The 21809-nt window shown below is 33.5% G+C and overlaps 1 long non-coding RNA gene across 3 annotated transcripts; it reads left to right on the top strand.

Moving 5' to 3' along the window:
- Positions 1-2039: 2039 nt before the first annotated feature.
- On the top strand, positions 2040-9586 carry LOC137467330 (uncharacterized). 3 transcript variants are annotated; one of them, XR_010995493.1, is made up of 5 exons: positions 2040-2333; positions 3379-3479; positions 4666-4809; positions 5804-5841; positions 9312-9586. It is a non-coding gene; the product is annotated as an uncharacterized lncRNA (long non-coding RNA). The 3 variants fall into 3 exon arrangements; XR_010995492.1 differs by having other exon boundaries at positions 2041-2333; positions 4700-4809; XR_010995494.1 differs by lacking the exon at positions 4666-4809 and having other exon boundaries at positions 2042-2333.
- The last annotated feature ends 12223 nt before the right edge of the window (positions 9587-21809 follow it).

The following is a 21809-nucleotide window of genomic DNA, read 5'->3' as shown; positions in this document are numbered from 1 at the left end:
TTTCCTCTACCCCTCCAACTTTCTTTTAATTTATTGATAATCAAAGCCTTTCTATTATTTGCAGCCAAGAATGTCAGTTATTTTGGCTGCAGTATATCACTCATTGTTTTCAATAGGCTTTAATGCAAGGTTATATTGACCTTGTGTAATTTTTGATTTAAGAACTAACAGCTATTAACAATAGACCTCTGGTGTATTTGTTTCTGCACGTCTTGTGGGCATCATATGAAAAGCATTTCTAAAGTATAAGTAAAACCCATCAGTTTCAACAGGAAATAATGACCCCATTTACCATGGAAACTAAAGAACTTTATGAAAATGCACTGAGCTCTTCTACCAAGGTAAAATAATTCTAAAAATAAGACTGGTTCTTGGTATTAACTGACCAAGTTGAAGAGATTTTACTTTCTGACCCTTTTCAAGCAAAATAGAAACACTTCTGAATATTTTTGAGACATTTAACTGAATTTCTTTTTTTCAATACTGTTTTCTTTCAAAGATAGAATGAAAAATCAAAACAACAAATGACTTTTTATAATAGCAGATGGTCAATATAAGTAAACAATTGAAATAAAAAATTACTTTTAAAACAATTGTGTAGGAAAGTTATAGTAAATACCTTCCCTACCCTTCCTTCCCCTTCGCATCTCTATCACTTCCCCTCACTTCCCCTCTCTCCTGATGCCTGTGAGATCAAAGGGTCAAAGTGCATTTACTTGGGCTTTAAAGGGCAGCTGGAAACACTACTCTTCTCACTACCTCTTCCCAGAAAATTTTATTTCAAATACTTTTTTCTATGTCACACTGAACAAAAATATCAGCAAAGGTTTCTTGATTCAGACATGAGGCACAGGCCTCACCACCTTCTCAGAGCTGGCTGCCATAAAATTAAGCACTTCACTGTGAAATTATTCCACACAGCCTATGCTCCTCACCTTAATTTTTATTATATAGGAAGCTAAAATAATGAGAAAGTATTTTATTAGGCTACAGGACATCCAAAGTTCAAGTGCTGTCTGGAAAGAGTTGCAGTGCTTCAGTATCTCTAGGAATTTGGTTCATAGTGATCCTATGGAGTATAGTAATTCCATGTGCAAGACAGGCCAAAATTTTGCTGTCACTTGAAGAATTTAGCATTGTGGTGATGAAAAAAAAAAAAAAAAACCAAAACCAAACAAGCAAACAAACAATAATCTACAGGAATAATAAAGTTTGTAGTTGCATTCCAGAGTAGATATATTAACCACAATCTGATTAAGGAATCTTTTAAATTAAAATACACTTAATCTAAGATTTGAGTTGTGCCGTTTAGCTGTTCAAATTTAAAAACCCACAGAAACCAACAATTCTCAGGAAGGATAGACTTTGCCCTAAAGGCCACCTAGAGGATGAAAAGAGATGACTGACAGCTAAGGAATTTTTATTTTTAAAGAAGGTTTATCATTAGGAAATTATTCTGATTTTTCTCAGAAAAAATTAAATTTTTCAGAATGACTATAAAAATGAGAATGAATACTTTTCCTATTTAACTTCATTTGGGTTACATGTTAGCACTGGCACCTGCTTTTACAGATGTGTTATTCCACAGAAGACATATTTAAGAGGATATTTTATATGAGAAGTTGAAGGTGGCCCGTATTCACTGAACATATTAATATTCTTTCAAGAGATCAGTAATTTAATTTGTTACATTCATTTAATGTAACTCTTCAAATGGGAGTTGAGTATAATTATCTTTGAGTTTCTGACTTTGCACCTCCAGGGCCACAAATCAATGTTTGGTGAGGACGACAACAATTATTCTAATCAAAGTGATGTAATACATTCTAAGTTAGCTGGTTTCATTTTTTAGAGGGCTAAATTTTTCAAAAAACTGCACTCAGGTTTGGCAGAGTCTGTGACTTGGCAGGCTTTGCCCTAAAGAGACAGTCTGAAGTAAGCATCAGCGGAGAAATAGTTTCACACCACTGGAAAGCTGAAGTGTGGTTCCATGGACAGCTGACACAGTGCATTGTGACTGTGCCACATCAGCCTCTCATAAGACCATAAACCTGTTCTCAAGTGATTTGAGTACTGCTATACATTGAGCTCTTCTTCCTTCTTGAAAAAAGCAATTAACATAAAACCAGCACCAAACCATAATGGGTTGAGTTGAACTGTGCTCAGCTCTACCATTCTGATTTCTTTTATTGTCTTGGAGTTCTTTCTTGGCTCAAATCTGATAGTAAGGTCTTTACAATTATTTGGCTGGGTATAAAAAAATCTTCCATCTTTATCCTTTTAGATTATTTTCTTTTATCTATTATAATGAAATTTAAAATATAGGGCTTAGGGTAAGAGTCAGTACACGAGTAATCAAGGGTTATGTAACATTTTATTTACTTTTGTACACTACCAGAAGCTATACTAAACATGGCTGTATACTAATAAGATCACAGGATGTTTTCATAGAAGCAATTATTCATGAGGAACAGAAAATTTTAATTTGAATGTATTACCTATTCCTTCTGACTGGGTTTAGCACTGAGATGTGCTTGCATTAGATGATACCCTTTTAATCCTGGAAGAACTGTAGTCTAAAAGACAGATTCACAAGATGAGAAGGAAAATGGATTTCTGAGAGATGTATAGTAATTCAGATTAGGAAACTTTCTTTACCTACTTGCCATTTTTATGTCACTTTTCTTCAGAAGATTTCACTGAGCTTCCTCGATACAGGTGAACAGCTTCTGATAAGGCCTAGTATTAGCTCAAGAAAATGGCTGAGGTATGCATTAGGTTTGATACTTCAGAAAAAGAAGGTATTTGTCCCTCTTTACATACAGGGTGCAGAATGATGATACAAGCTTGCATGCAACAAGGAGAAATTCCAGTCTCCAAGCCTTGGCTCTTTGATGTTTAAACTAGTCAAGCAGATTTGGGCAAGCCCTGGTAGTTTTCTGTCTTGAACGTTTATGAGAATACTTTGTACAGTTTTATTAGGTTCTGAAAGGACTGAATTTAGAGTTGTTTTAAAGTGTGAACACACATGTTTTCACATATTGTAGGGCTTAACTGGTACAGAGAATAGTTTGCTATTTCCTGTACTCAGTGCCATTTCATTCTCTTTTTGTCTGGTCAAGTGGTCAGGTGGCTAGAACCTCTATCTTTTAGCAATTCTTTTAGTAATTACGGTAGCTTTTCCACTTGTCTGATGATTTTTTAAGGATTTTTCATAGTAAAAAATGTCCATGATGCTTCTTTTTCATATTATGATTGCTGTATGCTGTTGTTATGGTATGATCCTTTCTTTCTCTGCAAATTCTGTTTTGTTTAACTAAACTTTATGTCTCTTCCTTTCTGACATAAGCTTTAAACAAAATTTCTGAATATTTTTAGGATCTCGACCTGAGAGAGCCTAATGAGGGAAATGCTCACTGTCTATTCAGATCTTTGTTGGAATCCTGGTCAAATATCCTTGTTAGAATAACTGCTGCAAGGTGGGGATAGCTCTTTAGCTACTTGGAGACCCTTTACCAGACCACCTGTGAAACATTAAAATACTCACACAGAAAAAACAAAAAGAATAACCACACACGTATTGCTACTGGTATGCCTACAGATGTAAGTGGAAACAAGCAACAAAAGCATAGATTTTGTTTGGGTTGTGTTTGCACCAAGTAGTTTGTTATAAACCTGGATGTGGCCCTTGGGTGCCACGTCTCTGGGTATTTTTCAAGTTTTTTCTACAGTTAATTTATCTGTTCCATACATAATGGAGAGTATTAGCAATGATAGAGCAGAAAAGATTACTAATGGCTAGACAGATGTTTACATATCCCCAGATAATAATGCTATTGATACATTTTCTAATGTTAAATAGCAACTTCTAAAGCAGTCTGCAGGGGAAAATCTCGGACAAAACGCAGAGAGTATATGAGAAGTTTTTAATGTACATTGTATCTGAATAAAATGTGAAAGAATAAATGTAAAGTACTATACTGACTTGGTCAATCACAACAGGATTGATGCTGTAATATAAATACCCAGAAAATCAAAGAATATTTTTTGGGTTTTTTTTGCCATTATCATGATGTAAGTCAAACTGAGTGTATATTCAGTGAAGGTTTTGGTGTATTTTGTAAATAAAGCAGAATCTTTCCAAGAATTTTCCTCTCCTTTCTCTCAACATGCTTGCTGAACTTGTATTGTAACCTGCAGTAATGTCAGTATCTTGTGGAATAATCAAAGAAAAAAAATTCCCTTAAGAATTCTAAGTCTTGCTGGTAATAGAAAATTAATTATAATAGTCTAGCCAGCAAAAATGGGGGAGAAACAAATCTTTAGAAGTAGCCCAGTCAAAGTAAACCACTTTCCCACCTTCCCACACTGTCGCCCCAATAACATAGAAATGCCATGGGCATGGAAATGTATGCCTGTCTAAAATGTAGTATTTAAGTGACTTTACAATTCTGCTTTTCATGAATGTAGTGGCTACACAGAGTGTCTAGAATGAATGTTTCAGATATAGACCTTCATAATTGTGAGATAAATATCCCGTTGTTACTTTGTTGCATTATTATTCATTAGAGGCTGGAAAAAAAAAACAAAAACAAAAACCACCTACTTCAGAAAAAAAAAAAACCCAAAACATTTTATACTTCTGGTATTATTTCTCTACTAAAGGTTTTGGCACCACATAAATGCTTTCATTTGACAGAGGCAAGGTATAACATGCAAAGAGGATGAGAGCTCTTGTATTAAGAACGAGATATTACTGCTCAGATTCCCTGGAGAACCTGAAAAAGTCTGTGGGCATCTAAGCAAAAGGTCAAGTTCGTTGTTTTTTCCAAGGGCATGGATAGTGTGATTTTAATTGCCATGTTTCCCTATCCTTATGCTAAGTAATAACTTCTACTCCAAAAATATTTGTAAAAGCAGAAGAGCTTAGGAAACCCCAGAAATAATGTGCACAAAGTAGAAGTAATTGGGGTATGGCAATAGACTACAAAACTAATGAAATGAAAAAGCCACGGGGGAAAAGAGGAGGGATAGGAACTAATTTTATTTCTTTCTAACCAAATACCCATAAAACTCACACTCTTGCTGAATGGTAATTATGTTAATATTGGGGGGTTTTCCCTATCTAACCAATGATCTAAAGGGTTTATTTGTGAAAATCTGATTCCTGGCAACACACTTCAGAGAACTGAAATTTTTTTTTTGTTCTGTTCTGTTGTAGAGTAGAAGGATGAACCTCTGATATTTCATTATACAGGTTTATCACATTTACATTATGTCAGTTTGGTGATTTTACATGCTTTCAATTCTCATAAATAATAAGGTACCACTTAAAAAAATGACAGTCAAGTCTGACATGTAGAACATTCCTAGTAAATGTAGTTGAAAAAATTCACAATATAGTCTATTTTTATTAATAAGATATTATTTATTTATTTTTTTTCACAAAATATTGGATTTTTATAAGATTTAAAATAGAAAAAATATTGAAAAAAGCTCATGTATATCTCTCATTTTGTTTCATTTTATCATTCAATATATTTTTGACTATATTTGGATTTTTTCTTATTTTGAGAAAACACTTTAATATTGATGAAATCAATTATTTCAGTTTTAGTTAAAGCTTTGGGGATCTGATGCTTATATATCAGTTGAAGGTTCAAAATAATTTGTGAAAAACTAACAAAATTACTAGTGGTCATGTTTTCAGGGTAAAATGCTTTATTTATTATTTATTTATTTAATGATAATTTTGGTATACTTATTCTGATACCTCCATGTGTGATTTTCCTGTTCTCAACAGGAAGGAATGAGATGACCCAGAGGGCACATACCTGATATGTGAGTACTGATATCCACCTTGGAAATATGCAATACATAGTCATAATAAATATAAATACATGCAATAAATTGTCATAATATTTCAGAATTTTGAAGAATGTGATGATCTGCAACTGTTACTCACTTTTGAATGCAAACCTAAGGATTCAAAGAAAATGAAAGTAGTAATCCTTAGAAAAAGTTTCTTCTATTATTTCACATGAGAAATAAATGGAGAAATAAAACCACCAGCCCATACTCTTCTTGCCAACACCCACCCCCCACCCCCCAAAAAAGCTCAAAATGTTCTTGCAGTAGTCCAAATAGAATATCAGCAAATAAGAATCTAGAATGTCAATGTTATAATTCATTTTCAAAACCTGATTTCCATAGTTTCCTACTTTCCTAAAGTTTCTTCCGTAAAACTCTTCTTCTTCACCTGTACTAAATTCTTTTTTCATGAGATGCAAGTTAATAATGTAAAACAAAGGTTCTTATTCTCAAGATAGATAGATGTAAACATAGTCTTAATAGTTATTTGTATGCTTCCTATCATACATATGAATACATATTACTGGAAGAGAAATCTCAGTTTATTTAAAGGAAATTATGCATATATTTACTTTGTATCAAAAGTGGTTGTATTTTGGTTGTTTGTTAGTTTCTGTAACTGCACATGAACTAAAATCACTGTTTTCAACATAATTACTGTACTGACAGGCGTAGCTACAGTCCTGATCTCAGCTGACAACTAAAATTGTTCCTGTCGCCACCAGCAAAATTAAAGCTCATACAGGAACACAAAAATAAAAAGAAATCCTATAAATTTCTTCTCTGAACGTGTCTAGGCCACAAAACAAGCTTCTGAGATATTGACTCTTATCTTAGAGGTGTTTCCTTCAAGGTCAGGCTTGAGGCGTGTTAAAAGCATTTGGAAATCGTGCCTGTTGCTGTCTGTTTTTTATGCTCTCTGTCAAGACAATAAAGGACTCTTGAGCTTTTCATCCAATATTCTGTGAAAGTACACAAAATTGAAAAAACTGTGAGTACATGGTTTTTTATATAAATTTGTAGTAAAAAGTACGCCAGACAACTTCTTTCTTTGTGAAACCAGTTGAGGAAATATTTGTTCAATTCCATTTAAATATGCCCTCTAGCAATTGAGACTCATAAAAAAAAATTGCTAGAATATAAAGATTCAGCACAAAGAGGTAGTGTGCTAAGACTGTTATACCTGTAAAAGTTCGCAAATCAATACACACCTATCAATCAATTCACAGCATAAAGGTGAACAGTTGAAAAAAGAACTAAAATATTTGGATAAAAGTTTTCAGGGCTGGATGCTAGAATGATGTAAAAATGTTTTCACTAAATTGGTCTGAAAAGGGCGCAAGGCATTGAAGAGATAAAACATCTACAACCTATCTTCAAGAAAAAATCTTTACAAAAACAATAGCAGCTATATACTAGGAGCCTCTGACTGCCTAGTAAAGTGTCCAAAGGTTCAGCTTTCCAGGTTAGTTTGCTTTCTTCAGCCAAAATAGTTCAGATTTTTATCTTTAACTTCTAAGGTGGTTTTCCTTAAAAGCAAAGTGCATTGTTACAGCTCCTGGCTGTTGTTTATTCCCTTTCTGACACAAGGGAATAAAGATCTAGCTTCTAAGCTCTCAGGTCTGCCACTACCTCTCCATACATCCCTCTCAAGGTAGTCTTCATTTAATGGTTCAAGTTTGTTCTTTATCTTTAGTCTTTGTTAACTTTTTTGTTTGTGGTGACATGCTAGAGATCAGAGACAGTATCTCCAAGCACATAACTACAGAGAATTCCTCAAGACAGTTTGTCTGGATACACTGGGAACAAGACAGTATCACAGTGCTCTGCTCAAAATGTGTGCAGGAGAAGGATGGGCAATTCATTCTAATCAGGAGAGAAGGAATACAGAAACACAGACATCGGTAATTTTCTTTGCTAATCCATTAAAGGGAAATATCAGTGCTGGTTACCCTAAAGGAATGGACCCAATACTTTGAGATTTTTAAGTATATTTTAAAAAATAAGTCTAAAGTGGTGGAGTTACAATAATCCTTTGAAAGCTGAGCATTTTATGGTCATATTAGATATGCTATGGGAAGAGAATGTGTCACTGCTTCAGTATACAATTTTGACAGCAATCATTTTAATGGCCTTGGGCTTTTCTCATAGTTACTAATCTATATGATAATATCTTTATTATTAGATTATGATAACTGAAGTAATTCAAGGAAATTCTATGTTACATATTAACTTTGGGTGGTTTTTTTTCTGAGTCTCATTTTTTTTATCATGAATAATTATATTTGTGAAAAAAATGGTATCTATGGAAAACAGAGGAATGACCATACTGGTTACATCTGAGTCACTTTGAAACTCAGTACAGGTTATATCCAAACAGGCTGAGAAAGTAAAAAATATAGAAGCTCAGTGATGATGGAATAAATTCAAAAAAACAAATCTATTTTCTCCCACAGCTGATCACAGACTTTTTTCACAGAAAACAATGTGTATGAATTGAATGTCTTCCCCCACAGCTTTTACATTATCTGCCTTAAAGGTACATGGCATATTACTGGTGCTGGGAGTAGCATTTAGGTTCAGATGTGCAGCACAGGTGCTCAAGAGAGGGGCTAGGGGAGTTTCTGCCCCTCTTGATAGTTTATAGTCACTGTTGCATCTTCAGAGGCATAAAGTGGATTCAGTCTATAGAACTGTTGTCTCCTTTCCTCCCATTATTAGGTTTTCAGTGTATATGCCATTCAGAAAATAACTGCCCAGCATTTCTATTTTGGTATAACTCAAGTCACTTGATTTTGAGCATGTCTGTATCAACATTTTGCAAGAGATCAGAGTTGTGTTTTTATAGTCTCTCTACCAGATTTCCTGACTTGAACTGGTTTGGCACAAAATTGAAAAGTGTTCTTGGAGTATGAGAGATTTCTTCTAAGAAACAGATTTGGAAGATACGATCCAAAAATGTATGTAATGCACTTCAAGTGCTAATGGTCAGTCCATTGTTCCAGGGCACATCAAATCTATACCACATCAAATGTAGACCTTGGCAGAAATTCTACACATCCACTGCTTCAAATCTATGTCGTGAAAACTGGCAAAGCAGATTGTGTAACCCAAATCAGCTCTGACATCTGCTCTGGTCATTGTGAAGCATTATCTTCAGAATTTTTCCAATTCTTTATTCCAGTGAGTCTTTCTTTGTAGTTTTGGGTTCTCTTAATTGTAGATAAGGCAATGTAATTTACATTCCAAAGTCTGAGATTATAATTTTCTTTCTCTCTTTGCATTTTTCCTGGTTAATGGGAAAATAAGACCATATTATAATAAAATAATGATAATTTTTTTTATCATGTTAAGACCATCTTTGTATGCATTCACCTAAAGCCTAGAATGGGTATGACTTTCTCCACAGTTTTTCCTTGTTTTCACCTATCTCTTTCCAGGTTTGAAAAGAAGAGAAAGCATCGTTGTATCTTCAATGGCTCTTGAAACCAAGTAGCCTGAACTGTTCAGGAGTTAGTGAGAAGGTAAGAAAGAGTGACTTCTTGATCGTACAAGAAAAGAAGGAAAATGGAAAATATCTGAAGATCCAACTTCCAAGAAATGATTATTTGCCACACTGAAACAATGAGAAAATTGAGGACAATATCTATGGGACTTTAAAATATATAAATTAATATTTTTTATTTTGAAGAATAAATTCAATATAACTACTTTTCTTGGGAATTTATTTTTGGACTCACTGAAAGTATAAGAAAAATACTGTACTGGAGCAAACTCACAGTGTGCCTTTGAAATCAGTGGAACTGCATATATTGATTTTCTTAAAATCGTATCCACATACAAATTTGATGCCATTTTGATGTTATGAAACTAACAGAGTTAGTTACCCCATGTTACAAGTTTGTTTCTAAAATATCCTGTTATGTTTGTAGTATTATAGGAATCTGTGGAGAGTAACATTAAATCCAGTAACGTAGTTCCATGAACAATTTCCATTCATTATTTTTGCCTTGAAACTCTTAGGATTTTACATAATTGTTTTGTGAATCCAGAAACAGCTTTTCCTTCCAAAGTGCACTGCAATAAGTACCTGTGATGCTGTTTGGTTTTTGCCTTTTATTCTTTTATATGTTCTCTGTATTCTTTGCACATATATTTGTAGCTCTGTAGCCTATTGTGTTAGTGGCTAGTTTTCCCAGTACTCTTTCATGGCCTTTATTTAGGCAGAAAGACAAAGCAAATTCCAGAGCTCCAAGCCCCAGGATGTGCAGGGCCCCTGTGCTTACTTAGCTTTTCTAGGGAACCAAGGCTGAGAACAACTCTTCGAGATACATTTCATGGAGAAAGTACAGCTAATACCAAGGCAGGGGGCTCCAGAGAAAGGGCTTGACTTGAGGGAGAAATTGTCCACTTATCTTCCTAATTAGTGCTTTTTATCAATTATGGTAATTTCCTAAACCCATAAAAAAAAACGCTGGAGAGGGTGGGCTTTTGTGGACATCTTTCCATGACTGCCTCTGAAGGCCTTCAAATAAAGATTATCATTTATATTATCTCCTTACTAAAAGTATCTCAAGTTTCATTTCCAGGTTGGGAAAAAGGTAACACCTGTGATTCATGTTTCGTGCTGCAAAGGAAAGCAAAAGGAAGAGATAAATTGCATGCATTTGCAGGCTGTACTGGAGTTGATTTTTGAGGCTGGTAGGAATCTTGTTTTAGAGACAATGGTGCGCAGTTTCAGGCTGACCGATTAAAGCTAAGGTGTACTAAGTCATGCATCCATTTTGAAAAGTCAGAATAACATTTGCAGTAATTATGTGAGCTTAGAGTTCTTGAAAATTAATTATTAGTACTATTTGCTAAGGCTAAGTATGGAGCCAGATACATGTTTGCAGGTCAGCTATTCATTTTTGTGTTTGTCCTCTTATGTGACTACTTCTGAAGAGGGGTTGTGTAACTCTGAGAAGGGTTGTGTAATGTGGAAGTGTCATCCAGTAATTAGACGTTTTATTCACCACTGATAGCCACATTTTAAACTTCAGAAATGAAGGATACGGAAAGATTCTGGGTAAACTACTTCTTCCTTAAAAGTGGAAAATAATCAGCTTAAAAATTACTGTTTATTGTAAAAATACCCTTTCTAATTATAATGAATAGATAAGCAATGCTGTATATAATACTGTTGTAAATAAAAAAGGAAAGGTAACCAGTTCAAATTTCATATGTTTCCATTGCTTAGCAATCAAAAAGAAAAGTGTAATTAAATGAAAAAACTTGTCTAAACAGAACTGCAGTAGACATATATTTAGAATATAATTGTAAATTTTCAGTACAAGAGAATGTGCCATTATGTTCTTGATGATCACAGGCGTGTAGGTGTTCTCTTTCATCTCTCATAAAAAAACTCAAACTAAAATCAGAACAATAAAAATCTCCAAACTTCATGGCTCTTGGATTATTTTTATTATGTTTAAAATATGCACTCCCATTATTAGATTGGTGTTCAGAATGCCACTGCTGTCTCCTGCCACTTTTGATACCTACTCAGTATTGATACAAGTTGCTATGTTGATCCAATCTAGTCTTGCATAATTTAGGAAGTACAAATAAGTGACTAGGGAGCATTAGCCATAGCCTCCTGCTAAATTTACTATTGCTTGGAAGAATCCACCAGTTTGTTTCACTTTTCCACACCAAAAGTACTGTAAGTAGGACTCTATGCAGGAAAATATGTTCAGAGCTGGAGATGGTCACCTTCTAAGCACATATTTAAAAAAGAAGTGTTGGAATTATATACATACTGTTAAAAGCTGTTTAGGTGACTTAGAATTTATTTTCCAGTGTAAAAAGTCAGAATTGTTTTAAAACAAATTAAGTAGGAAAAAAATTAAATTGGGTTATGACAGGGGCTCCTGGCAGCAGTGGAAAATATAGCATTATGCATTTTTCTAGCCATTATTTTGGACCTGATCATTGACTGTCTTAGCAGAAAGAAAGTCAAATGCTACTCTTAAAATCTAAATACATAATAACTAAGCAAATATAATCCTATTTTGAAATGTAGTAATTATCCAAACATTTGAAATAGCCACATGGATAGGAGGAAGTTTGTTGTAATATTTTAATTCTTCCATATAATCTAAATTCTTAGAGTCTTCCTCATTTTACATCATCTTTTATACATATTCCCCTTTGTTTGGTTATTTTCTCAATGTCACACAAAACAGAAGTGTAATTATATCTATTTACACTCTTCACGGAGATAAGTGTAATTACAGGTATTTTAATGTGGTTCAGCCACACATAGTCATGTTTTGAGGAGGAGTTACTGTTCTGAAGACATCCCAAAGGTTTTCCTTGCTGAGTTATTCATATTGTTCTTTCCTTTAGCTCTTGCTGTCCATCCAAAGGTTAAGAATATAAAAAAGTTTCCATTTGCTTGAAATGCCATTTCTTTATTTAAATTCTGATGGTTTTTTTGTCTGTAACTCATTCGTTTTGGTTTATTGTGCTTTTCTCTATCTATGCTTCCCCTCTTCAGTTAAATTATTTCTTTGTGTTTCATTTATTAGTTCTAGTTCTTTAGCCAATATAAATTTTCATTACAAAGGTCGACCTTCTTTGATTCTTTCTATCATCTTATTTTGTCACTTATTTCTGAGGTAAGAAGGTGACCATTAAATCCTAATCTCTACAGTAAGTATTTGAGGGCAGACTGAGGCATATATTTGATCAAATATTTTAATGTAATTTGCATTTTAGCAAGGGCCATTTCAACTTTCTTCTGTTTCTGTTCATCTTTGGACCCTTTGTCATCACATAACAGGATTAAAGTTATTAATATTCTTTCATTCACAAGGCAAATATTTGATAAGTGATTAAGGGACCTGGGATTTCAGGCTTTTCCACAGAGTGAATATTGTAACGTGTATTACATTACTAGTTTGGGTTCTTGCTGTGTTTTGCACAGATGGAAAAAAAAAATTTTTATATTTAAAATAATCCGTCTATAAACTGCTTTTACTTCTCTACTACTGAACAAAAACATGTGCTTCTCCTTCACCTCACAGTTGTATGATAATTAAGACACACCTCAGAAGAACAAAGCAAGCCAGATGAAAAAGGAATGCCTGCAAAAAATCACTGCAGATTTGAACTGACATTTAAGAAAAGATTAGTGTATTTCCCTGTTATCTTTTCTTTTTAGAAGTTCTGTACCTATGTGCTGATTCTTCAGGATGCCCTGTGGGTATAGCCTGATGAGATTAAATTTGTCATCCAGCTGCCTCCATCCAAGCCTTGTCCATAGAACTGCAATTTACTGTCAATTTTTAACTTTTCAGTCCTATTTTACTGTCAGAAGGTTTCACCTTTTAGCCAATGTAAACTATGCCTTAAATTTGTTATCTTGCAGTCCTGGATGACTTTGGCCCATACAAATTTCTATCTTGGGTAATCTTGATACATCCTGAATATTGCCTTCCTGTTACCTCTAAGCAAATTGAAGCATTACAAGTATTTTCTGAAAATGTGGGATTATTCTCTGCTCTTATTTCACAAGTGTTGCATTTCCCGTCTGTTTTCTAGAGCATGTTCTGCTTCAAGCATTTGCTTTGACCCCTCATGGCTCTACCTAAACCCAAGTTTCACCCTAATGCCTCCTAGGTTGATAGGCACTTTCCTGCACACCACACAGAACAAGTTGAACTAAAGTAACAGATCTCACACCTTTTTATTTTTTTTAATAAAATACTGATTCCACAGAAGAAATATTTTGTACTCCTGTGTGACCCGTGATAAGGTCACTCTTAGCAATATTGGTGTATTGAGGACCAAGTGACATTGGAAGATGTGATGGCCTACAACTTACAGCTGAATTTCTTTCAGCATGATTCTTTGTTTCTACTTACTCTTTACTGGGAAAAAAAGAAAAAAATATGTAAGTAAAAATATGAACTACAATGGCTTAAACAACATATAAAATTTTATACAAGTACTAGACATGTTTTAATTAAGAAATGCTTGAAATTAAAAATTCCCAGTATCTGTATATCAGTTTGTGTAACCTTTTTAATGACATCATTTAAAGGCTTGCAGCTTTCATTGCTATCTGTCAGAAACAGGAGAATATGAAGAATTTAGTCTTCCTAGGTTTCTTGGAACATTTTTTTTGTTTCACTAAGAGTGCTAAGAGTAAAAAACAGTATAATTACTGTTGTAAAATTAACAGTGTCAGTAAATCAGTAGAGAAGCTGAACAATACAACTTCTCCCTTATTTTGATCTCTGGATTTATTCACTCAGAATGTTTCCTTGGGTCCTCTGATTGTATCATCTGGGAAGTATTTGTCTCTTGATAGCTATAAATAGATTAATTGATTTCAGTAGGCCACTCAAACTCAAATGTTCTTGTATCATTACCTTAAATAAATATCTGTACTCATTCTGACAGTATTGCTCTAACAAACACAAAGCATCAGTGATCATCGCAATCGTCTTCAAAACCTTCGACTTTTTTCATTTATATGTTATTCTTTTATTTGCAAATTGTGTCAGTTTAATTTTCCTACATTCTTTTCAACTCCACAAACGTTGTCACACCAAGTTCAACATTTAATCTGAGGAAAACTGCAATAACAAAATATTCAATAACGTCATCACCTTTCTGCTTTCCAGTCCTGCTTTAAAAAGTACTGATAATTTGATCCCAGTGCATTTCTTGGTGATTCTGCTCTCACCTCTTCCCAAATATATGTCATTTACTTTAAAAAACCCCCAGTGTTGCACTGGCTGTAACAGTTCACATATTCAGGTCAAAGTCAAGCATTTTCAAGAGGGCAAGAATAATTTTCAGACTTTCCTTGCAATAATTTTTTTTCTAAAGTTGTTATTTTATTTTTAAATTATTAAAAATTAAAACTAAAATTTTAAAGTGGAAAATAAATAGTTTTCATTTTATTTCATTTAAATATATCAGGTAGAACCAAGTGTTGAGTATTTTTATTCCAAAGGCTGTCAATTGAAAAACAGGAACTTGATCATTCAGATACATATTTTACTGGTATTGGTTTTTCCCAGAAATGACTGCTTAGGTAGACTCTATTTAACTATGCCATTGTTTTTGCTGTGTTTGTTCACAATCTCATCTATTCTGCCCAGTTTCTTCCATTTACTTGTCTGTTCTACTCAGCTCTTCTAGCCTTTTATTCTTTGGAGAAGAATCTTATTCTCTTTATATCTCTCCTGTGTACAAAATAAGAGACATATAACCTAGCTGATTCTAGTATATTGTGTGTGTCAATAATAGTTCTTTCTTCTTTGTCACAGATCTCATTATTTATTGTATCATGTTATTCATACTTGTGCTACATCCCACTGAAAAGAGGTCAAGAGTATTCTTAGTAGTGCAAACAGCTTTCTTCAGTGGAATTTAGGTCTGTGAATTGTCCTTTTTTTTCAGGAAAACCTCTGATCTTATTGACAGCCTCCCAAGACTTCGAAATGTCGCTTATACCTGCAGCACAATACTCATAGAAAAGAATTCAGTGGACTGTGACAGAGACCTATATTTTTTCAGACTGTCTGAATGGCGATTTAATTTTAGCACAATTGAAAAGAAGTACCAGCTGTAATGATGATGATTTGGGCCACCAATGCATCACATATAATCTGGAGAATTGGACGAGTGCAGTGTACATGAGACCAGGGTCTCAAAACAACCAAGGCAGCCAGAGGGATGTCCTGGACTCCGACAGTGGTGAACCTGTCTTTACCAGCTGCTTTAGGAATAGGAGCGGCTGCTTCTGCTGAGTGGAACAACTGTGCTGAGCTGGGCTGAAGATGCTAAGAACCAGAACAGAAGTCAGCTGCCCATGTTATCCACAAGCAACCAAAATACAAACCTCCTTACCTCCCCAGTCATGTCCACTCACATTTTACAAAATGAAAACCTACAGATATTCCCAGACTTTAAAAGCTCCACTCAGATCTCACATTTTATCAGGCACCCATGTCAATCATCCAGAAAGCACATCTACAGAGACCCAAACTTCATTAGTTCTGCTACTTGTTTTTCCGCCCAAATTTTTAAATTTCTACTCTCTCCAGAGCAGTACTAAAGGGAGAATGGAGCAAGTGCAGCAGTTTAGATGGAATTCAAAGCATTAATCTCTTTCTTCCAGTACTTCTTTTTTTCCTTAATATTAAATATCAAGAAATATAATCATTTGAGATATATATTGAATTTGGCATCCTGTCTATAAAATTCACTAAAATTAATTAAGTGCACATTATTAAGTTATCTAAACATTCCTGTAAAGTTTTGAGTCAGAAGTGCATTGGCAGGTGTGGCATAGAGACTGAAAGCTGTCAGCTGTAATGTTTTTCTGGTACTGCAGTAACAGATTGTCGAGAAAGTCAGTAGCTCTAGGAACACTGCCATGTCTCTCATCATCTACTGTGGGTTTCACTGGAAATTTTACATGCCATATCAACCTGGCTATCTACCACTTGTCATGTGAATGTTACCCAAATCAAATTTACACACTGAAGTATTAGAATGCCTTATTTATACACACATGTACCTAGGGAGATAATTTTTAGCATTGAAAGAACAAACAAATTCACAGAGTATTTTGTGATGAGTGAGCCAATTACTCATTAGAAGGAAACACCAAGCAAAAGTCCCATTAGAGCTTGGAAATTAGTGTGAGTATCAGCTGTCTGAACACAAATAACGCTGACAAGCAGCTGAAATTATAATAGGAGTAAATTCACATGCACCAGTGTCCCATTTTTCAATACCATAGAGACTGTAGCATCAATATCACTACATTGTCTACTTGTGATAATGGCATAAGCTAGACAACATGCTGCAAGGATTCCAGAATCATCCCTGCAGTAAGGTGATATAAACCTCTTGGGTCTGAATTAAAAAATGTGATCAACATGAATATTTTCTAACTCAGACTGAATTTGTACATATCTGAAAATTAAAGAAATTGCTATCCTTTGTGTTTCAGAAATAAAACCTGGCATAAATGTCTCTTCTTTCAGTCATGGACTTTATTCTGTAAAATTAGGGTAATTTCCTTCTCATTTTAACAGCTCTTGAGGCAAGACAGATTTCTGAAGAAAATTGTAACATGCATTTTTGAGAAAATCTCTGCATCACCTGTTTCCATTCTATATGTTATGACTATTATTTTTCCAGTAAGATATAATAAATTTTCCTGTATAATTCTGTAAATATCTTAATTCTTACAGTATTTAACTGGAAAAGAAATAGCAGAGTGGTTGAGATTTTTAATCTGTATTATCAAGATATGTCAGATACCACTTCATGTCAAAAGTCAAAATGATAAAGAGAAAAAATTAGGTTTGTCCTGTTTATTGACAAAACTCAGTAACATGAAAGTGCAAAGAGTCATTAAGTTTCAGATCTAATTTAATTATGCAAAGAAAGTTTTGAATTTAGTGTATAATAGCTTATAAAAGGAAACTACATAGCAAAGAATCAATTAAAATTTGGCTTTTAATATTCCTATGTTGTTATATTATTGCTGATTCATTAAATATCATTAAGGCCTCCATACTGCAAACTGTAAAAATTATGTGCACGTACAGATTAACTTTGGAGTTTTATTGACCTCGAAGGTCTTCTGGTGCCTGAAGTTCTGCTCCTAGGGATAAGGAGAAGTTCTTCAGTTTCAATCAAGCAGAATATTTTAGTGCCTGCAGCCCTTTAAAAGCTTTCATTAAACCAGGACAAGAGGTGTCCTGTGCCTATTGCTCATGTCATGTATAACCTTGCAGTTTCTTGATCAGGTCCTTGGCAATCAGCATGATCAGTATTTCGTCAACTTTTCCTTATAGAAAACAGAGACCTGTGTCCATTAGACTTGATCAGTTTAACTCATCTGCACATCTGTAGTATTTTTTAAAGACAGCTAATGTAGAGTAAAAAGAAATGGAATGAGTATATGGGAAAAATTAAAAGAAAAATGAACAGTATTGTAAAGATTAGCAGTATTTGAGGAAATATTTTAACTTATTCCTTTGTTACTAACAAGAGAACATAAGTAGGTGTTTCTGATTAATTTTACCCTCAGAGAAAATAAACTTTTGTGAAAAATGCTAATTGAGCTTTGAAATTTTTCTTTTTAACACTTTTCCTAGGTAATTAATGGCAGATATTTGAGAGATTACTGTAGTTTAATTAAAATTAAAACTCTGTTTTAAAAAAATACCATTAAAAATATCAAAGCAGAATGAAAATTTTTCAATTAATTTGAGTGAATTTAAAAAGATCCTCTATGAATGTTCTCATAATAATGAATATAACTTGCATGAGTGCTATTTTATCTCCTCATTTTAATTCCTAAAAATTGTTTGCCCTAAAAATGGAAAAGTAACAAGTTATTTTGGTCACCACATTGTAGATACAGGGTGAAGTTCGTCTTAAAAATGACTGAAATATTCTTTTTAAGGCTTTTATTTGCTTTCATATATGATTTTTCTTGAACTTTTATTATTTTTTTTTGACCCAGGACTGTCACCACTGTGATTATTTTACTTTAATTATAGATATAGAGTCACTTAAAAAAAAAATATGAGCGTGAAAGAAATATTAGAGCTTTCAAACTTATATTAATCAACTGTATTTGCTCTGTTCTAACCCCACTTAAATGTTTGTGAAGGAAACTATATGGCAACATTTGCCATTACTTATTTTCTAATCGACTGTTATGAAGTTCCATTAATAACACTGTGGTATTCACTTCAAAAGCAGCATCTCTGCATGAGCAAGCAATTACATGTAAAGTGGATAATATGTAATTATTAGATATTGCTTCTTCTTCTTCTTCTTCTTTTTTTTTTTTTTAATAGAGGAAAGACGGAAAAAAGGATTTGATTATAACTTCTATAGGAACTTTTATTCTTAGATTTCTCCTCTCTATTCATTGATCAAATTTTTTGAAATTTTCCTTTTGATTCAGTAAGAATTAATAGTCCTCTATAATTTAATTTGCTTGTGTTTTTCTTCTTCCTGTCATAAAGTCATGGAGATATTTAAAGTGAATATGTCACTTGATCTCATGGTGTTGACCATTAGCTCAGAGATGAAACAGATAACTTTGTCTCACAATTTTCAGACCGGTTTTATTCAAAATTTCAAAGGTTGTTTTTTATTTATTTTCCTTTGCTGTACTAAATTTGATTACAGTCAAGGAAAAAAAAATCTGAAAAATTACTGGTTTTCTTTATTTCTCTGTTATTCTATTGTAATATGCTTTTCAAAATATACTTTTCTAAGCAATAAGAGATTACAAAAGTTTAAATGATGTCTTTATTTTCAGAGATACGCAACACAAGATTAAATAATCCTATGATTCAGTCTTCCTTTCCAGTTCTTTACTGCTAATCAAACTGACTTACTGAGAGTTGATTTAAAACAACTAATAAGGAGCCCAAACATTCTATTCACACTGAATACCAAATTCTCTTTTAATTGCACGTCCAGTGCTCTAAATGTTGATAAATGAAAGCATGCAAGTTTTTGTGAAAGGAAGGTAATTCCAAAGCATGGGAAAACTTTGATCCATCTGGTAGTGTAGTTCTCTATTTTAATACATTTTCTGTGGACTTCTGAATGTCCTGCCATTGAATAAGAGTCATAACATACCATAGAATAGTCTGGCTTATGAAGTTACAACTTAAGTTGAATTTGAGAGTTCAGTTTCCTATTTCTTTTTGACAGTTTTAATGAGAACACATCCTTTACTTTTCTAAAGTATTTTTTTTAATATTGAACACTCATCATTTCACTGCAGTGAGGGATTTTTTTATTATTTTTTAAAATATTTGAAGTCACCTTGCCTAATCCTTAGGTTTTCTTGCTAGGCATATGTCTTGATTAGTCTTCTGAAATTTAAAAAAATAAAAGATCTTTAAGCATATGCACCTGGGAGATGACATAGGTTGATTTAGATACATCAGGAATACACTTGGCAGAACATCCTTCCCACTGTAAGCTAAAGTAATTCTGAAACAGGGTAACTCAGCTTCTGCTAGTGCTTTAGCAGATGTTGAATTATACAGGGGAAAATTTGAACATTCTAAGGAAGGATTGATAGAACTATAGGCCAGATACCATGCAGCTTAGTTGAGAGCCAGCACATTGAATAATTGGAACAAGAGTGGTATTTCCACCGTCAACAAAAGCATCCAAGTCCCATTGCCATAGTTACCACTGCAACCCAGAATGAATGTTCCTGGTCCACTGCATTGCCTAGAGGAATCATTCAGCCACTTTAAGGAGCAGTGACAGATGCCAGCAAGATTCACTGCAGCTCTGGATAGAACATGGGTATGGGGTGGCAGATTTGACTTCTCATCTTTCATATTTGACTAGGGAAATTATGTCTAAGACGAATATCCCGGCTACAGTGGAGACTGAAGGTGGACCTGACATTTTTTCTTTTCTAATAAATGCATAATTCATTCTCCCTTCCCTTTTTTAACTCAAGTAGAGAGGATTAAAAAGATAAAATTATGGATTCATCCCAGATATGTGTAGGCACTTAACTGAGGATCCTATGTTAAGATCCTAATCATTCTAGGCTTGTGTTAAAGTTAAGTGAAAGAAAGTTGCCTCCTGAGAGCAGTTAAGACCTTAGTTGACTGGAATAACCAGATGTAAAAGCCCTTCACTCTTCATAATACATCTCTAAAGCTTTTGGGATAATTCTGGACCAAATATTTAACTTGAGGCTTAACAGGTCTGTCATATTGAATGGATCATTTTCTAAGGAATAAAAAGGACCAAGAAGAAATACTTCAAACCAAAAACTTTTGGGTTAAAAAGGAACATTTCTCCATAAAAAATTACTTGACCATTACTATAAATAGTCACCTTACTATATATAATAATTATTGTATTTATATTAGTCTTAAAAATGTATTTATAATGGGTCGAGTTCCTCCTAATTTATTTACAGTAAGGACACATTTGATCCCAAGTGTTAAATGGTTGTGTACCTTTTACTTCAAACTGAGAAATGAGCCAATGGAAGTTATGGAGGTTAAAATGTGATACTGCATCAAAAGCAATCCCTTTGTCTTTCATTGAAATGCCTAATTCCTTCTCACTTTTTGAAAAGGATTTTTAGAAAGCATTTAAAAAAATATTTTGTTAAACTGCCAGCAATTTTCCATGTTACTGTTAGCATCTGGTATTTTCAGATTTCTTCTTTTCATGTCATTAATTTATATTCACCTGAATAGCAGTGAAAATCATGTCTGTGTTTTTCTCCAAAGTGTAGACATGATCTATCACATTAAGTTGTAGGCCCACTATTTATAAGAACCAATGTTATTGTTAATTAATTAACACAACAAGGCTGTTCTAAATAAAAAAAAAAATCAAATAAAAAAATTATTTTGGCTCCATGTTAATATTAATTTAAATGCCAGATATTAAGTATAAAATCTCCTAGTAAAGATTTATAAGAACTGTATAATTTCCATATTTGAAAGATACTTCCATAAAATATCTAATATTTTATTTTCCATAAGCAGGGCCTTTTCATACTGATTTTTACTTCTAATACTAATTCAATGCAATATATGTAATGTAAATAGTGGAACAAATCTCACACAATGCTTGCACATTCTGTTCCTTCAAAACTTGGTGACCACTTCAACTACGTTGTTTTTCAATGACAAACTTTGTGAGGCATTTCAGAAGTGTGGCAGTGCCTTGAAGACAAAGGCACTGCTGCTTAAAGAAGAAACATTTATGTTCTATCACAACAAATTGAAACAAAGTGTTGAAATTAAAATGTTTAAGATAAATCCTATCAACAGTAAGATAAATTGCAACATTTAAATGTAAACATTTTAAATTTTAAAATTTAAAAGTTTAATTTGTTTAAAACA

Source organism: Anomalospiza imberbis, chromosome 2 (genome assembly GCF_031753505.1).
Source record: "Anomalospiza imberbis isolate Cuckoo-Finch-1a 21T00152 chromosome 2, ASM3175350v1, whole genome shotgun sequence".
Classification (NCBI taxonomy): Eukaryota; Metazoa; Chordata; class Aves; order Passeriformes; family Viduidae; genus Anomalospiza; species Anomalospiza imberbis.
The sequence above is the reverse complement of the archived record's forward strand: the minus strand, read 5'-3'. Positions and strand labels throughout refer to the sequence as shown.